This window comes from Hyperoodon ampullatus (assembly GCF_949752795.1).
Source record: "Hyperoodon ampullatus genome assembly, chromosome: 3".
Taxonomy (NCBI): Eukaryota; Metazoa; Chordata; class Mammalia; order Artiodactyla; family Ziphiidae; genus Hyperoodon; species Hyperoodon ampullatus.
Genome location: NC_136916.1, coordinates 101,555,600 through 101,573,871, shown reverse-complemented (window position 1 = coordinate 101,573,871; position 18,272 = coordinate 101,555,600).

Below are 18,272 nucleotides of genomic sequence, written 5' to 3'. Positions count from 1 at the left end.
GAGCTCACATTTCTGTTTTATCACCATATCTCTTACTTTGATATAGTAAAGCTTCTTAAGAATTGTCTCACTATTGTCTCTACTTTCTCATCTTCCTTTGACCCTATAAGAATGTGACTTCTATTCTTATGACTTCCACCAATACTGTTTTCACTCAGGTCACTAATGATGCCTTCTGGCTAAATCTGAAGAACATATCTCAATTATCTCTCAGCAAAATCCAACATAGTCAACCACTCTCTCCTTCTTGGAACACTCTCTTCCTTTGGCTTCCAAAAATTTGCCTTCTATCTCCTTGTCTCTTCCTTTTCTGTTTCCTGTGGGGCTCCTCCTCTTCTGTTTGCCCCTTACAGGTATTGTTGTCCCACAAAGTTCTATTCTAGATCCTATTTTGCTTTCTCTACAAAATCTTCCAGATATTTTAAGTATTTTAATGTCTTCAAGGACCACCTAGCATATATGCTGATGACACCTGAATCTTTATCTTTAGCTCACAGTTTTTCTGAGTTTCAAATCCACATACACAACTACATCCTAATTATTTCCACTTGCTTGTCCTTCAGATATGTCCCACAACACGTCCCAATAAAGCTGCCCATATTAGTTACCCTATTTTGGTGATGCAATCTCCATCCACTCAGTGGCTCAAGCAAGAAACTTGGACATCATCCTTTTCTTTTTGTTTACCTTCACCTCCCACATTCAACTAAGCAGGTCTCATCTTAAGTATCTCTTGAATCCATCTGTCTTCTCCATCTCAATGGCCATTTTCCAATTCAGGCCACCATCGTCTCTCATCTCCATTGCTACAACATTCTTCTTATTTATCACATTGATCAGTCTTGCTGCCGTGCTTCACACTGCAGCTGAATTGGTCACATCATTTCCCTTATTATAATCTTTCAAGAGGTTTACCTTGCCTTCCAGCTAAGTCCAGACTTTTTTTTTTTTTTTTTTTTTTTTTTTTTTGCGGTACGCGGGCCTCTCACTGTTGTGGCCTCTCCCGTTGCGGAGCACAGGCTCCAGATGCGCAGGCTCAGTGGCCATGGCTCACGGGCCCAGCCGCTCCGCGGCATGTGGGATCTTCCTGGACTGGGGCACAAACCCGTGTCCCCTGCATCGGCAGGCGGACTCTCAACCACTGTGCCACCAGGGAAGCCCAAGTCCAGACTTTTTACAATGACTTATAAGATCCTTTGTGATGTGACTCTGCTCACCTCTCCAGCCTTGTCTTTCCCTCCTCTCCCTGTTCTGTCCCCCACACACCTGATGCTCCATTGAAACAGAGCTGCTTCTGGTTCCTCAGATTGAGCCATGCTCTTTCTCACCCTAGGCCTGTGTGTGCTTGTTATCCTCTTAGCTTGAAATTCTCTCCAAACTCTTTCCCCATCTATATCTATATCTCCACCTCCAGAAAATTTTTCCTGATCTGCGAAGCTCCCGCTGGGTATACTCCCTATATGCTCCCCTCTGTATTTGTCCAGTCATCACACTTGCTACCTTGTATTATAATTGTCTGCTTATTTACTACTATCTCCCACTACGCTAACCTCTGTAAAAGCAGAGGCCCTGTCTGTCTCACAGGTATTCCCTGCACTTAGCAGAGCCTGACTCATGGTGAGAACATAATCCACAAATAAAGTACTTACTGAATGAACAAATGTATGGAAATCACCCATTAGCTTGTTGAATAAGTGCTACTCTTTAGCCATAATTAATAGTAGGATATTAGAATATTTTTTAAAGTGTTGGGATCACTATGGGTATGATCTACACCTGTTGGCTTCTGTCTGAATTCAGGAGCCCTGTAGCCCCACAGAGGGAACTCAGTGGCTTTCACAGTGAGAGGAGGGTTGGAGAGGGAGAGGAGGATGGTGGAAGAGGCTCACTGGACGGGACTTTGGGACCCTAACATGGCTTTCACCAGAGCAGCTAGAATTCTTTTGTTTTATGCACTGGGGTGGCATATTATATTATTATATTCTATATGGGGTAAAAAAGGAAGGAAAAATGAAACAAAAAGAAAAAATAGCCCTGATATAAGGAGATTATCAAAACAAGTCTTACAAAGATGGTTCTACAATTAAGTAAAGAAACGGAAGTGTTTGCTTTAAAAGATATAATGGAGGCAGGTGTTGTGGTCACTACAACATAGTATATACTGTTATTACCAAGAAAGGGTACAGTGCTCTTAAAAACTGTCCTGGGATGATAGGGTTGTATATCTTCTTAAGTTTATGTCACTTCTTAAATCAATTAAACTGACTTATACTACCAACTGACATTTAATAACAAGATTATTAACAAGACTGAGAATTTTATCATCTTGTTCTTTTCCGTATCTTTTCTGTGTATTTCTATTGTTTTAGAAAACTGTACTTGAGTATAATAGGACTTTTTGCTGCGTAGACAGGGAGAAACATATATAATCAGACTTAAGAAATTAAATTAAACCTAGTACTAGTAATTTTCAATCCTAATCTGCTACCTCTGCCGATGCATGGTCAGAGATTTTATACCTTACAGTTCCCAAGTGAAATTCTGCATTTCCATGTCCCACTTTTCTAACGTGAGAGGTGGCAAGATGTTAGACAAAAATATTGCTATTGGAAGAGAAGGCTTAGGAGGTAAATATTCTCTATTATTCATTCATTCACTCATTCAAAAATATTTATTCAGAGCCTGCTCTGTGCCAAGCACCTGCAACAATTTCTAGTATTTGGACATATATCAGTGAAAAAAATAGATAAGGTCCCTGCTGTTATAAAGCTTATATTGTGATGGGGGAGAGAGAGAGAGAGAATAAGGAAACAAGTAAACAACATAATTTGGAAAAGTGATGAGCTGTATGAAGCCAGAAGAATGATGATGTGCTAGGGATTGACACCCTGGGAAGGTGGGGGTGGATTGGGGCTGCTGTAGCCAGGTGGCCTCTGAGCTGAGCTAAGTGATGAGAAGGAAACAGCCATATGAGGAAGTAAGGACAGAGCCTTCCAATCAAAGGCAGCAGTGAGGGCAAATTTCCACGCTATGCCTCCGCCTGTGGTCCTCAAGAAGGAAGCATCTGAGGTGTATGAGAGATGCCAAGCTTCCCTAGGCCATTTCAGGGACCAGGACCAAGTGGTTTGCTGGGAAAGCCCAACACGGCCTAAGTATAAAGGGGCATCATGGAAAAACAAATGAAGAAAGGAAGAGGAGAAAAGTCACACGAGTTCTTTTATAAGAAGTTATGTGTTTTGGTAAAATGTCTGTTTTTTCACTTTAAGATTTGAAAGCAGAATAATCTTAAAACTAGATACAAACAACAAAAAATGCCCCTCAATTGTGTGGGCATTTAGTTGGAACCTGTGCTCATCCCACTTGGCCACTAGAGAGCAGCATTGCCCATCAAATGTGCTGGAGGTTTCACGCAAGAAAATCGATCGCACAGGTAATACATCTCTGCCATCTCTGTTTCCTGTTCCTCCTCTGTCTTCCCCATAATCCACCCTTTAACTCCCTGCCGTCCACCTATCCGAGGACACAGTCTCAGTGTTCTGGTTAGGCTTTCTGTTTAGAGAAGAACCTCTGACTTGTTAGGAAAAAATTAAGTCAGCACGTTTAACCTTGTTGGAGGTGTTTTGACCCTGTGCCTCACCGTGGACCCTTTCAGTGGGTAATGGGAGTCTTGGGGGTCTCTGGGGGCTGTGGTTGGCTCATTCTGCCCAGTTCTTCAGGATCAGACTCACTGTCGGGGGGCACAGGAGTTTAATATTGTTAAGTTAGGTAGCAAGGACGTTTATTTCCTCTGTGTGTTGTTGGATAGGCTGTCAGCTGGTAAGTCTGGTGGCAGCAAACCTGGCTTCCATGGGCGTGGGGCCCATGCTCACTTCTTTCCCAGCCGTCCAAGCTCCAGTCACCTGCGTGCAAGTTCCATGTTCTAGGTTTTAGCTTTATTTCTAAGTTGGGCCTTTTATGAAAAAGTGTGCAAGACAGTGAGTTCAATAAGAGAAAAGTGGAAGAGAAATGACAAAATTTTAGCTGCAGCTAAACAGGCGGATTAAATGTAAGATTTTAAAATATGGTGTAAGAAGTATATACAAATAAATTGTGTGAATTTATAATATGGGCTTTGCTTCCTTCCAGAGAAGGATTCAAGGCATCATGCAACAGAACACATTGCTATGAACATTCGGTAATTATATTAATTCAAGTTATATTTAGTGTACTCCATTTATGTGCCAGGAACCAGGGGTATACAGGTGAATAAGACAGACACGGGGGCTTCCCTGGTGGCGCAGTGGTTGAGAGTCCGCCTGCCGATGCAGGGGATACGGGTTCGTGCCCCGGTCTGGGAAGATCCCACATGCCGCGGAGCGGCTGGGCCCGTGAGCCATGGCCGCTGAGCCTGCGCGTCCGGAGCCTGTGCTCTGCAACGGGAGTGGCCACAACAGTGAGAGGCCCGCATACCGCAAAAAAAAAAAAAAAAAAAAAAAAAAAAGACAGACACGGGCCGGGCAGAAATCATATAAGAGTGTGTGTGTGTGTGTGTATGTGTGTGTGTATGTCTGTGTGTGTGTTGGTGGTTCATAGCTGGAAGGAATTTTAAAGATCATTATCTCCAATACACTTTATTTTATAGATGAGGAAATGGTGGCTCAGAAATACTGTGGCTGATTCAGAGGTGAAACAGTTCATTTGAGCACTGAAATGTGCTCTGAGCAAATTGGAAAACACTCTAGGTTACTTAGCTTTGAGTGCTTGATAAAAGAAAGAGAATAGTTTGGAAAGGGAATCTTCTTTTGGGGGCCATTTACTGAAGAAATGATCATATGGATCCTTATATCATGGACACAGAGGGACAATGAACATTCTTTAAATGATTATTTAAAAAATCATCAGCCCTTCATGAAATTAAGCCATACAGTATTTATTGAGTTGTATTTTCAGTGAAGGATTTCTGTGTGGGGTTAAGCTACTACAGAGTCCAAAAATGTAACTTATAGAAATTTAACCTTACATAATTTTTTTTTTTTTTTTTTTTTTTTTGCCGTACGCGGGCCTCTCACTGTTGTGGCCTCTTCTGTTGTGGAGCACAGGCTCCGGACGCGCAGGCTCAGCGGCCATGGCTCACGGGCCCAGCCGCTCCGCGGCATGTAGGATCTTCCCGGACAGGGGCACGAACCCGTGTCCCCTGCATCGGCAGGCGGACTCTCAGCCACTGCACCACCAGGGAAGCCCTAACCTTACATAATTTAATGTAAGTTAACATAGGATAGAACCAAAAGAACCTGGAGAAATGTTTGATTCTTTTAAAATTTGCCATTGAGTAGCCACTCAGCGAATATGATTAGTAAAACTCTTTTGAGGAAACTAATCCCCCCCACCAGGCTACCTGATCCAATTGGCTCTTTTTTTTTTTTAAATAACATGTTTCTGAGCTCAAGTTATCTGTCTAGTTGCCTCAGTACACACTTTTTGCTTATGTAGACTTGTCTTAAAAGAGAGAAATAGAAAGGCATACTCGTAAAAGTAAGAAACTGGGAGGATTGCATTGTTGTCTGTCATACTTTTCATTAGAACATAAATTCCTAGAGTTGGAATTCTGTCTTGGATTTTTGGCTCTGCTAGCACACTGTGCTCAATAAAAATTAACCCATCAATCAACAGGACAGAAAAGTCTATCTTGCCAGAAGCAGTGCTCCCTGTTTGTCCCATAGAAAGCCAATTAGAGTGTTAGGATGTTGTAATGGATACAGAAGCTAAGGAAAATGGCAAAAAAAAAAAAAAAAAATCCCCCCCAAATCAAATAAAACATAAAATTGAATTAAAAAAATAGATAACAGTGAAGTATTCAGGGAAAACTACTGCCCAATTCAGTTTTTCCCCTTGACAGTATCCTCAGTGTAATGGAAGTTTGCCTACATGGGTGGCATCTTGGATGCCCCATTTCCCTCCTAGAAGATGCTATTCAGGATGGGTCATGGTGGCACCGTCCATCTTCCTAACAGCTCACCCAGAGGCCACTCACTGCAGCACTCCCAGTAGTCTTGCCATCTGTCTGCCACTATCATCATCAGGGAACCAGCTCCTGAGCTCCTCTGGCTCAGCCTCACTTGGTCAGAAAACAAAAAGAACAATTCATCTGGGAAGGGATAAGTAGGAAGCTGGCAAGACAGAGAGAGCACTATTGACTACAAAGAAGAAAGGGAGGGTTGGTGTGGGGAAGGAAAGTGAGACAGGCAAATTGAGAATTCTTCCTGTCACAAACCCTCTTGAGAATTGATGAAAGCTATGAAGTCTTTCTCCAGGACATGACATATGCATATGCATGCATAGTTTTGCATAAAATTTCATGAATCCCCACCTTCTTTTTTTTTTTTTTTTTTTTTTTTTTTTGCGGTTTGCGGGCCTCTCACTGCTGTGGCCTCTCCTGTTGCAGAGCACAGGCTCCGGACGCACAGGCTCAGCAGCCATGGCTCACGGGCCCAGCCGCTCCGCGGCATGTGGGATCTTCCCGGACCGGGGCATGAACCCATGTCCCCTGCATCGGCAGGCGGACTCTCAACCACTGCGCCACCAGGGAAGCCCTCCCCACCTTCTTTACACACAAATATACCTCTTGTTTCAAAAGTTAAACTTTAGAAGGTATAAGCTTTCCAATCTTATTAACAACCAAGAAATTCTGAAAAACTCTAATCATAGCAACTTTTTTATATTAAAGAATTTTCTTTCTCCAACTGTAGTCTTGCATGTATCTTTCAAATACACTCATTTTTAGAAGCAATTACTAGAACACTAAGAAGGGCCAAAATGGACAATTACAAGGGTAAAAACACTTGTTATCAGTGTTTTTTTCATGTTGCATAGCACACCTTTGAGATTTTTGCATATTCATTTACCTAAAAGTAATTTTGTTTAAAAGAAAAAAGGCTTCATTCTATTACCAAATTCTAGAGGGCTCAGATTACCTGATATTTGACTGTTCAGGGCTCTTTTGGGAAAATCATAAAAGAAAACAAGTTCATCATCTACCAGGCTCATGCACTCTGTATCCTGAATGGAAGGGACACATCCTCAAGTCCAATTAAAGACATGCTAACCACAAATTCCACATTCTTCCACTGTTTCATTATAGGAATGTGAAGCTCATTCTGATCTCTTCTTGAAGGCAGGTCTAGGGCCCTTGGCTTGTCTTTTTTTCAAAACCATGCAGATAAGAGGTTTACACCTTAGAATGGAGCACTAAGGCAGCAGTGCCTGGACTGCCCGCAGCCAATGACACAGGAGAAACTCTACCTGCCCTCATAGCACTTGGGGGAGCAAAAGGGGCAGAGGTAACAGCTGGCAAAGAGAAAATGTGGGCGGAAGTGAGGGGAAATCAATAAAACAGAGATGAAAAAGTAATGTGCTGTCCACACCATAAAGGAAAATCATGATAAAGACACAAGTTAACTCCCATAATGCTTTCAGGGACCAGAGAAATGACACTATCAAAACAGAGCATTAGTTTTCTGAAGCCTACAGGTTGAATTTTATTTATTTAAAGTTAACTCCCATTTTAATACAAGAAAAGATAACATATTCTACATCAAAGGGAGAAAAACTTTTCCTAATGTATCCACTTCTCTTCTGAAGTGCACGAGCTGTCGCCATATAATGCTTTGTGGTGTTTTCTAGGCTGTGCTTGCTTTTCTTTGCATCAGGAAATGCACAGTAAACAGACTCAAGCCTGGGTCTGCTGTTTCTCAATGCCAAATGGCAATCGTTTGATTTTGTTTGTGTTTTTGAATGCATTGTTAGTTTTAACTGAGATTTATATATGTTGCATGAATGATGTTTCAAAGCAGGAGAGAAAGAGACTGAGAATCAGATATGGATAGGAAATCAGTCCTTGGTAAATTGTATAAAAGTGTGAATCACAAACTGTTGAGAGGATTGGGCTGGAGTAGCCTTTGGGGAATTATTCAGTTTTCTCTGGTGAGCATTTCATTTCCCTTGGAAGTTCAGTCAGTGTTTGCCTGGATCTTGTCAGAACTTGACCTCTTCATGAGGATGGTACAACCTATCATCAGCTTTTCGAATATTGTTTCTATAGCTTTGAGAACAGACCAAAATTACCATCTTGCTGAATTTCTGGTCTTCTCATTGTTCTTCATATAATTTGCTCATTTCTGAGCCTCAGTGTTAACTAGTTCTGTGTGTATAGAAGTCAATTTTAATATACTATAGCGGGTAAAACCATGGACTTGGCATTCTGGTGGCCTGGGTTCAACTCCCAGGACTACCATTTACTAGCCATGTGATAATTACTTAACATCTCTTTGCCTCAGTTTCCCCATCTGAAAATGAGATGAGATTACCTACCTCACAGGGATAGGAGGAGTAAATAAGTAACATACAAAAGTTGGTTAGAATAGTACCCAGTACATAGTAAATTCTTTACTATAGAGTGTTTCCAATGATGATGATGGTGATGATGATTGTTGTTATTTTTCTAATTACAGCAGTACAGTTTTTTCCTCTGGGGAACCACTAACCCCTTCCCTGATCTTGTTCTGATATGGTTTAGATGGGGCTGACCCCGCCTGCTTCCATTCCAGGGGCGGAGACATAACCCAGACCTGGCCAGTCTGTGAATTCCACCCCCCTAGCTACAGAGGTTGACTCAGGGATGGAAAAATGATATAAGTTGGTCCAGTCAGGGTAAATCACAGGAGTTTGTTTAGGACTATTGGGAAAGAGATGCTGTCTTTTGTTTTGGGTGGTTAAGGGAGCAAGATGTAAGCCTGGCAGCTACCACATAGAGACAGTCAGTCTGAGACTGAAGCTAGTACAGAGGAAAGCAGAACCAAGAGATGAAGAGGGAAAGAGAAACCAGTTTCAACTGTGGGACCCCATGATCGCAGCCATGCTGGGAGCCCCGGGACCCTTCCTGCATAAGGTAGTTTGTACTGGGCTTCACTGACTCCCACAGACACCTCCTCTGTCCTCTACCTGATTCAAACCCAGCCCATCCTTTGAGGCACAGTGCCTTCTGGAAGTGATGCCTCCTTTTCTGAGTTCCCATAGCACCTACTCTCTGTGCCATCAATTTAGTACTTATTATCCACACTAGAAAGTTTACTTTTGCAAATGCGTTTACTATATCTCTCCAATTCTGTGGTTTGGGTCCATGTTTCACTCCTTGGTGATCTCCATAGCACTAGCACATCTGCTACTTCACAACGTTTGCCAGATATTTATTATTTGAATTCCTTTTATCCTCTTAATGCCCATAAGAAGTGAATTAAATACCTTGGCACACATAGGAATACATGAAGTAAACTAGAGGTGGGTTGTTCAGAACCCTAACAACAGGATAGGGTTGTTACATGTAGGAAAATTTTGAGAGAGGAGCCCTGTCCCCTGTCACCTGTAAGGAGCCAAAGCAATAGAATGTGGCCTTGTTTGTATTTGTCCCACCAGACTGTAAGCTTCATAGGAGCAAAGACCGGCTCTATTTTTTAAACTCTCCTCCAGTCAGTGCTATATGTTCCCAGTGCTTTGCACAGTGCCTGACACATTTTAGGTGCTCAGTAAATAGTTGTTGAATAGATGCTGCATTTGCAGTACAGGGGGCTCTCAGAGCAATTAACCTAACCCTTACCAACATGTAAGGGAAATAAAGTAAGAAAGGAATTGCTGGTTCTATGTAGCCAACACCTTCCTCCCATTATTCTAAACCCCTTCTACAATCACCTTATTTCTCCAAATCACAAGAATAAATAAAGCCATTCCTTAGGATGACAGATGAGGTGTAATGACAGAAGCATGTCTGGAATTTCTAGGTCTGTGAAAAAACCCGTATGAATTCCAGACCCAACAAAGAAAGGCTTACTGTCATTAGAATGAGTGAGTGAAGCAGTATGAAAGCTGAATCACAGATTTAGAAAAAGGCACTGCATTGGAATGTTCAACATATACACAAAGAATTCTGGGTTTTGATCAGTCTTATTTTCTTAGGTAACATTATGTAGCATTAGTTCCATAACAACTTTAAGTTTTATAAATTGAAGAAAATATAAACCACTTTTTTTTAATTAGTTGATTCTCCCCCACAGAAAGTGTTAATACAATAGTCATCTGCTTTCCCAACTCAATATTTTCCATTCACTCCTTTCTTCAATCATTCATTATTCTCTGGTCAATATTATCATCCTAAAATTATTTTTATTACATCAATGCTCTTCCCCAAAACATTCATTTGCTCTGACAGCATAGAATCCAAGCTAAAGCAGACAGCCAAGACCTTCAATAATTTGACGCCAACCCACCTTTCCATATATAAACTTTCCCCTATTCCCCCATCCAAGCCTCTATTCCATTCACCTTTGTCTCTTTACTCTTTCCTTTCCTTGCTTTTCACTTTTATACTTCTGAATCTTTCTCTCTCTCTTTTCAAGCATGTGTTTTCTTTTAAGCAATGTCCTTTAACCAGTCCGATGAAGATGAGCTTTCCTTCCTTAATTCCTAGGGTATTTATGGTCTGTATCACTTGTTCCTTTTACTGTCTCAGATTTTTATCATTTCATGTGAGTGTGTCTTCTGTTCTTTACTATGAATGCTTTAACGGCAGAGATCACACCTTGGACTTCTTTGCGTTGTGCTTTACATATAATCTGGATTATTTCAGTGACTATTGTAATAACTCAGGTGATATCCTTTCACTGTTCATGCTTGGGAGGTTTTGTCCTTTTTCAGTTAGTAATGCCAAGTGCCATAAAATTCTCAAATTTATAATATCCCTCATGACTGAAATTAATCAGAATTGTTCTCCAAATTATTCTTTACAAAGATCTTAATCTTACTCTACCAAGTACTTTATAAATCAATTTAAAAAAAAAGAAACCCACCAAGTATCCAATAGAAAAGGGGGATTGGGGTATGCATAAAATAATGAATGGCTAGTAAAATATGAAAAGATGAGTATCTTAGATCGAAATTAAATAAGTGCAAATTAAAGTCAAATTCCATCTTTCACTTCTGAGGCTGATAAAGATTAAAAAATTAAAATTGCCAGTGAACAGTGTGGACAAAGGTGTAGAGAAATAGGAATCCACGTATACTGTCAGGAGTACCAATTTGGTATAGCCTCTTTGGAGGGCTATTTAGCAATATACATGAACATTTAAAATTTCCCTAACCTTAGAGTGAAGAAGTTCACCTTTAGGCATTCTCCCTATAGATAAAATCATATAAATGCATAAACGTATCTATATGTTAAAAGATATTCATCGTGGTATTATGTATAATAGCAAAAGACCACCCAGTGCACTTCAGTGGGGGATTAACCCAAGGTTGAGTACCAGGCTGTGATGGGGCTGGGACTTGAATCCAGGCAAGCTGACTCCATGCTTATAAAAGCAAGGCTTTATTACTGCCAACTAAACTTACTTAGGGCCCTTCTCTTAGGAGCTCAAAATCCTATGTAGACATTGTCTGTTTTTTGGCCAGAAGGAAGAGTAGTTAGGAGTAAGTCATAAACATTACTACAATCATTAAACAAGTTAGCAATAGAGACAAGATTAGAATTCCTATATTCTTGACTCAACCCATAAAGCACTCTGCCATTTCTCATCTCAGTTTTGAGTTGACCCACATTTATTTAACTTGGTGACATGTCTGCAAAAAAAAATGTTCTAATGAATCTTTCAGGGTGTTCTGATAGCTGCTCTGTTTTGAAGTGTATCTGATGAATGATTTATATATTAGATTTATTAAAAACACATCCATTACTTTGAGGCCTTGAGTGGATATTTAAAGGAAGAATATGGCATATTCAACCCAGCAGTTATGATTCCACATAAATAGCTAAGGGATGGCCCACTAGGGGATGTCAGATTAAAAAGATGTTCTGAGAAGGTGAGTGGACTTGGCCTCTCTAACTCAAGATGCAGAAACAGAACCACCACAGAAAATAGTCTTGCCTCCATTCCCTATGGCTTAAAACTTCATTTTTTTTTTTTTTTTGCAAAGGCAGGCAACTGGTTCTTCTTCTGCTTGGTTTGACTTACCAAACTCCCCTTACATTTGGACAAAACGCAATTCTCACAGTAGGATGCAAACACAAGTGCAGTGACCTAATGAATTTAGGAAGAAGAATGGTCAAAAGTACAAAGATCTTTCAAACTCAACACTGGTACACAGATTTGTAATTCCTCCTAGGAAGTCAGCTACAGAAGGGACACTAGAGGACAGAGCATAAGGGTTCAATTCATTCTCCCTGTCTCTGTTTTTTAATTAAATTTTAGGACATGCCAAAAATATTCTAAGGTTTGGGAGAGAAAAAGGTAAAAGGGTTGTTAAGAGTACAAGATTTTAAGATTCACCTCTGAAAGCTAGGCTAATATATCAACTAGGATTAGTCTGCCAAAAATATGAAAATATAAAAACATCATAAATTAGTCCATTGTCCATGGCTATAATCTGTTTGCCTGATGCCAGATGTACTTATGACAGGAAAAACAGTTGGCTTTAAAACAGCTGGAAAATGTTAAGCATTTATATAACACATTTTTAAAAAAGTATCAAATGGGTTGGTATCTTATTAGGGTATGCAGTTTAAAAGAAGTGGCTGTGATTTAACTTGGACCAATGGTAAGTTTTTCCATTTTAGCACTTCAGTGTTCATTTAGGGAACTATTATACCATGTGGTACAAACCCTTTATTAATTAAATCAATGCATTCGTTATCTGAAATAAAAGTTTTATTCAATCACTGTATTTTGATAGACTAGACTATTGCACCTGAGTAGAAGATAATGGATTGAAAAGAGTGTCTTTGGAGGAGAGGAGCTCAGACCTTCTTTCTTGCACATTCCCAGGAGACAGTCAGTTTCCAGTGCCATCAAGATTTCAGAAGGCTGGCGGGGACTGTGAGCCAGCCCTATGTGGTATAACAGATCAGTGCACGAAACAGCTAACCATGTAACTGGTGAGAGGAAAGAATGAAATCATTTCTGCTTAAAATCTGTCTATGTCATCTTTTAATCTATTTAAGGTGATCAGCTCAGCTGGCTTTATGGCAACCCAGCCATGTGTATGGTAAGGACTCTCTAGAAGCCATCATCAAAGTTAGTAAATCTGTTTCTGTTCTCTGCAAGCTCTACTTGCTTAGACTGATCCGTCCATCTCTCTTACTGCCCAGCAATTAGAGAAAGAGCAGGCAGAACTCTAAGGAGTGATAAGAGAAAGGATGAGACATACTAGGCAGACCTGCACATACACAGCAGAGATCTGGAAAAAAATACTAATAGGTATTTTCACAGCCTGATGTACATAAGCAAGAGGGAAATAAAGGCTCATTAAAAAAATACACTTTCCCATAACTGCCTATAACTTTGTGCACTGATAGAGTCTTCTAACACAACTTTGTATTTTGGATGCTGTAATAGTCATCAGCATAGACTAATTTTTTTTAATTGAAATATAGTTGATTTACAATGTTGTGTTAGTTTCAGGTATACAGCAAAGTGATTCAGTTATACATATATACATATGTATATACATATATATATATATTCTTTTTCAGATTCTTTTCCATTGTAGGTTATTGCAAGATATTGATTATAGTTCCCTGTGCTATACAGTAGGTCCTTGTTGTTTATCTATTTTATATATAGTAGTGTGTATCTGTTAATCCCAGACTCCTAATTTATCCCTCCCTCCCTCCTTGCCTTTCCTCTTTGGTAACTGTAAGTTTGTTTTCTATGTGTATGAGTCTATTTCTGTTTTGTAAATAAGTTCATTTGTATCATTTTTTAGATTCCACATATAAATGATGTCATATATTTGCCTTTTCTGACTTACTTAGTGTGATAATCTCTGGGTCCATCCATGGTCCTGCAAATGGAATTATTTCATTATTTTTTTATGGTGGAGTGATATTCCATTGTGTACATCTGCCACATCTTCTTTATCCATTCGTCTGTTGATGGACATTTAGCTTCCATGTCTTGGCTACTGTAAATAGTGCTGCTATAAACATTGGGGTACATGTGTCTTTTCTAATTAGAGTTTTATCTGGATATATGCCCAGGAGTGGGATTGCTGATCATATGGTAACTCAGTTTTTAGTTTTTTAAGGAAGCTCCATGCCGTTCTCCATAGTGGATGTACCAATTTACATTCCCACCAATAGTGTAGGAGGGTTCCCTTTTTTCCATACCCTCTCCAGCATTTATTATTTGTAGACTTTTTGATGATAGCTATTCTGACTCGTGTGAGGTGATACCTTATTATAGTTTTGGTTTGCATTTCTTTAATAATTAGTGATATTGAGTATCTTTTCATGTGCCTGTTGGCCATCTGAATGAGCATAGACTAATTTTGATACAATCACTAAAACCTGAATTATTCTGAAAAGAGGGCATGGTTAATAAAATCAAGGAAACAATAAAATTGGCCCAAATATATATTTTTAGAAGATTCCAGAACCAAAAGTCAAATATATATTTGTGTACCCCAAGATCAAAACCTTGCTAGTTAAATATTGATGTGAAGGTCTATCACCTAATGGCAAAAATTTCTTAAATTTCAAACCCTGAAAGTGATCCTGTCTATACAGCATCCTGGATTTCTTGCAACCATAGTCTGGATGCATACATTGCTACAAAGATCTCTGGAAAATGCTCTTTGGCAGCAGATCTGGAAAATTATGAAAAAATGCTCACCAGTATAAATTGTGTTAAAAGATGGTTATGCTACTTCCTGAACATTTAATAGCTATTTGCATTTATTTACACACATAAGTTGCATCACCATACTGATATAAACTGTTTCTGTTAAAATCCTGAGGAAGTGAAAGGGAGAATAAAGGGGGAGAGAAGAATATAGTGGTTTGGTAAGGGTAGAATCAGCAGCCCCTTACCCCCAAAAACATTTCAAAAACTATCCTTCGCACAGGGATGATTTCAGTTTTTCCCCTCATAAAAGGAAGGGAAATGATTCTTGATTGGAGAGGAGTTATCATATGATCATGTCTTGAACCTTTGCATTGTTTCCCCACTTTTCAACACTTGAGTGAAAAGAGGACAGGGCATAGTGACTCCCCTTCTGAAGTAAGGCAGGCCCAACATTGGGCCAGCTCCAAATCTAGGTCACGGTTAACGTTTCATCCACCGTGTCTTCCGCCTGGAGCTCAAATGCAGTGCTGAAATGTATTGGATTGCAGGTGATTGCTTTTTCTGGACACAGTATGAGAGTGATTTATGAGGGAGGAGACAGAAATGGGTGAGACCTGCAAAACCTAGTGTCTTCATACTGCATAAGAGTGCCCTGCTTACCCCTGACTAATGTGGCACCAATTCTAAGGAGGCTTTAGTCAATACACTGTAGTACACACGATGCTCCTCACTTTGGCCTGGAATCAAGACCCTTTTGAAAAGTTAGCACATTTCTTCACATGAAAGGAGCCATTCATGTCAGTGGGTGTTCCATAGGTCCCAGGGTCAGAGTGTAGGCTAGTGTACTCAGCAGTAAGTACCAGTCATCCTTCTTAACTAGGCCAGCATTTGTCCAGTTGAAATGGCTAATATATGTACGTCTAGATCCCTTTCTCAAGCTTTTAATGACTGCAAAACCCTCCCCCAAATATGATATTTGTTTCCTATTTTCTCAGTGCTAAAAAATAGACAGCTTTTCTTTTTCTCCTTATACTGACGTGAGAGCTTGGCTTTTGACAATTTAAACTCTGTACGAAAGCCTAGAATTTGGAACCGTTGTCTTTATTCACCCATCGAGGAACAAAGCCCCTTTCCAAAATAAATAGACTTGAGATCTAGACTGTGGAAGCTGGAAGGAGTAGAGTTAGGCATAGAAGTGCTGTATTTTGAAGACGCTCACCGTGAACATAGTGCAGAGGTACAGAGAGGCTACAGCTGTTGCTTGTAAGGATATATCAGGTAGTGGATATTGTTATGGGCTGAATTGTGTTCCCCCAAAATTCATATGTTGAAGCCCTAACCTCCAGTACCTTATAATCTGACTGGATTTGGAGACAGGACCTTTAAAGAGGTACTTAAGGTAAAAGAAAATTATATGGGTGAGCCCTAATCCAGTATGACTGGTGAATTTATAATAAGAGGTGTTTATGACGCAAGCAACACAGACTGAGGGGTGATGATGTGAGGAGGTGAGAAGGTGGCTATCTGCAAGCCATGGACAGGGGCCTCAGAAGAAATCAACCTGCTGACACCTTGATCTTGGACTTCTAGCCTCCAGAACTGTAAGAAAACAAATTTCTGCTGCTTAAGGCACCCAGTCTGTGGTATTTTGTTATGGCAGCCCTAGAAGACTAATACAGATTTGAAAGTGCTTGTAATTGATAGAGTATTATACACATGCCAGTTATCATCATTATTATGGAGAACATTCTAAAAATAAAAGGGAGGGATAAGGGGTATCATGGAGGAGCCAGGGAGTGGAAACCAGCCTGGACACACAAAAGCAACACATATCAATAAAAGTGTATTGAATGCTGACTATGTGTTAGGTGTACCAAGGTGAATAAGAGATGTGTTTTGACTCCTAGCACATGTCAACATGATAAGGAAGTTACTGAAAGAACAAGAGACGCTCAGGGAGAAGGCAATTATTTCTGCTTGTTGGGTGTGGTGAGTGGAGGTTGAGGAGAGGAGAGTTTTCAGAATTTTCATAAAAAGAGAGTGGTATTTTGTGAAGCAGATGACATGGGGACAGAGGAAGAAAGGCGTCAGGGGCACTCATACATGAAGGTATGCCATGTCACTGGGAAAAGGCACACAGTGTGATAGCAGGACAGAAAACACATGGGAGAGTTCTGGGAACTAAGACCTGAAAACTAGGTTAGCATCAACTTGTAGAGGGCCTTGAATGCTGTGTGCAGGGACTTGGATGCTATCATGTAGGTGATAATGAAGGAAAATATATTGTTTTTATTATCTCAATATTTCTTTAGTTTCTGCCCTTATGTTTTTTTCACTTTCATTGCACATCTTTACTCAGACTTCAAGTGCCTTCTCTATCCCAGTCCACCAGGTTCCATCAGCCAAACAGCTCCTTAAAAGCCATCTTTTATAGAGGCTTAAGTGATTTTCCATTGACCCCCACCCTTGAAAAGTGTGGTGATAGCCACACTTGTGGCTGAAAAGTGATAGCCTTGATGTCCTAGACCCTGTGCAAGTTTTGTCACCAATTTGATGGATTTTTTTAGGGCATGTCATTTTTGCAATTTGTTAATAACCGACAATAACAGTCACAGGGATCAGCCAAAGTATTTTGGGGTCTCAAAAAACATTGATTGACTAGGTGAGCAAAATGTGTCTAAAACTTGATGTATACCCCATTCTCTGGCCTGGGCATATCCTCTCTCTCTCTCTCTTTCTCTTTGTATCTGAATTAAAATAACATCTATCAATTATGGAATATGGCCAAACAGTTAAAGACAAGTTATGAGATTAATTGGAAATTCATGCCATTCCTTGGAGAAGTTTCAGGAGGGATCTTTGTTGATTCATGTTTATATATCACAGGGAAAAATGAAATCACATTCACTCTTTATTCAAAATAAACCTTATCACATATATGCAAATAGATATACAAAACCTTTTGACTGTGGTAGGGATACTGAAGGACACTGCAGAATATGTACCCACACAATTAGGTGGTAGAAGAATGTGCTAAATGTCTAAAAAGACAGAAATAGTCTTTTATCACTACATTTTCTGCTCCTGTGTACCAACTTGTAAATTAGAAGTAAATGTACATGCCTCTCTAGCTCTATTTTCAGCACACTAATAAAAAACTTTCATTTTGACCAAGAGTTAGTTTTCATGTTCTTAGAATTTACTCTTCTAACAGATTTTTAAAATCCATTATATAATTTTAATTATAGAAAGGCCATTCTTGCAGAAGCAGTATACACGAAGTGGTTAAGAATGAGAGCTCTGGTGTCAGATCACCCTGGTTCAAGTCCTGGTTCTTCAGTTTGTGGTGACCATGTCCTAGTCATTTTTATCTCTTTGCACCATAGAGGATCACTGTGAGGATTAAATGAAATAATGCAGGTAAAATGCATGCTTAGCACAGTAGTGGATGAAAGTAATAATCTGCTATATAGAAAAGAACATTCTCTGCTAAATACTGGGCCTCAAAAGTGCGTTGATAGGGAAGCCATACAGAATGCAAATACAACTGTCATCTACAGGTACAAACTCTCTGGTCAGTGGACAAGAAATGATAATGATGACACAATTGGTAAACCATAATACCAG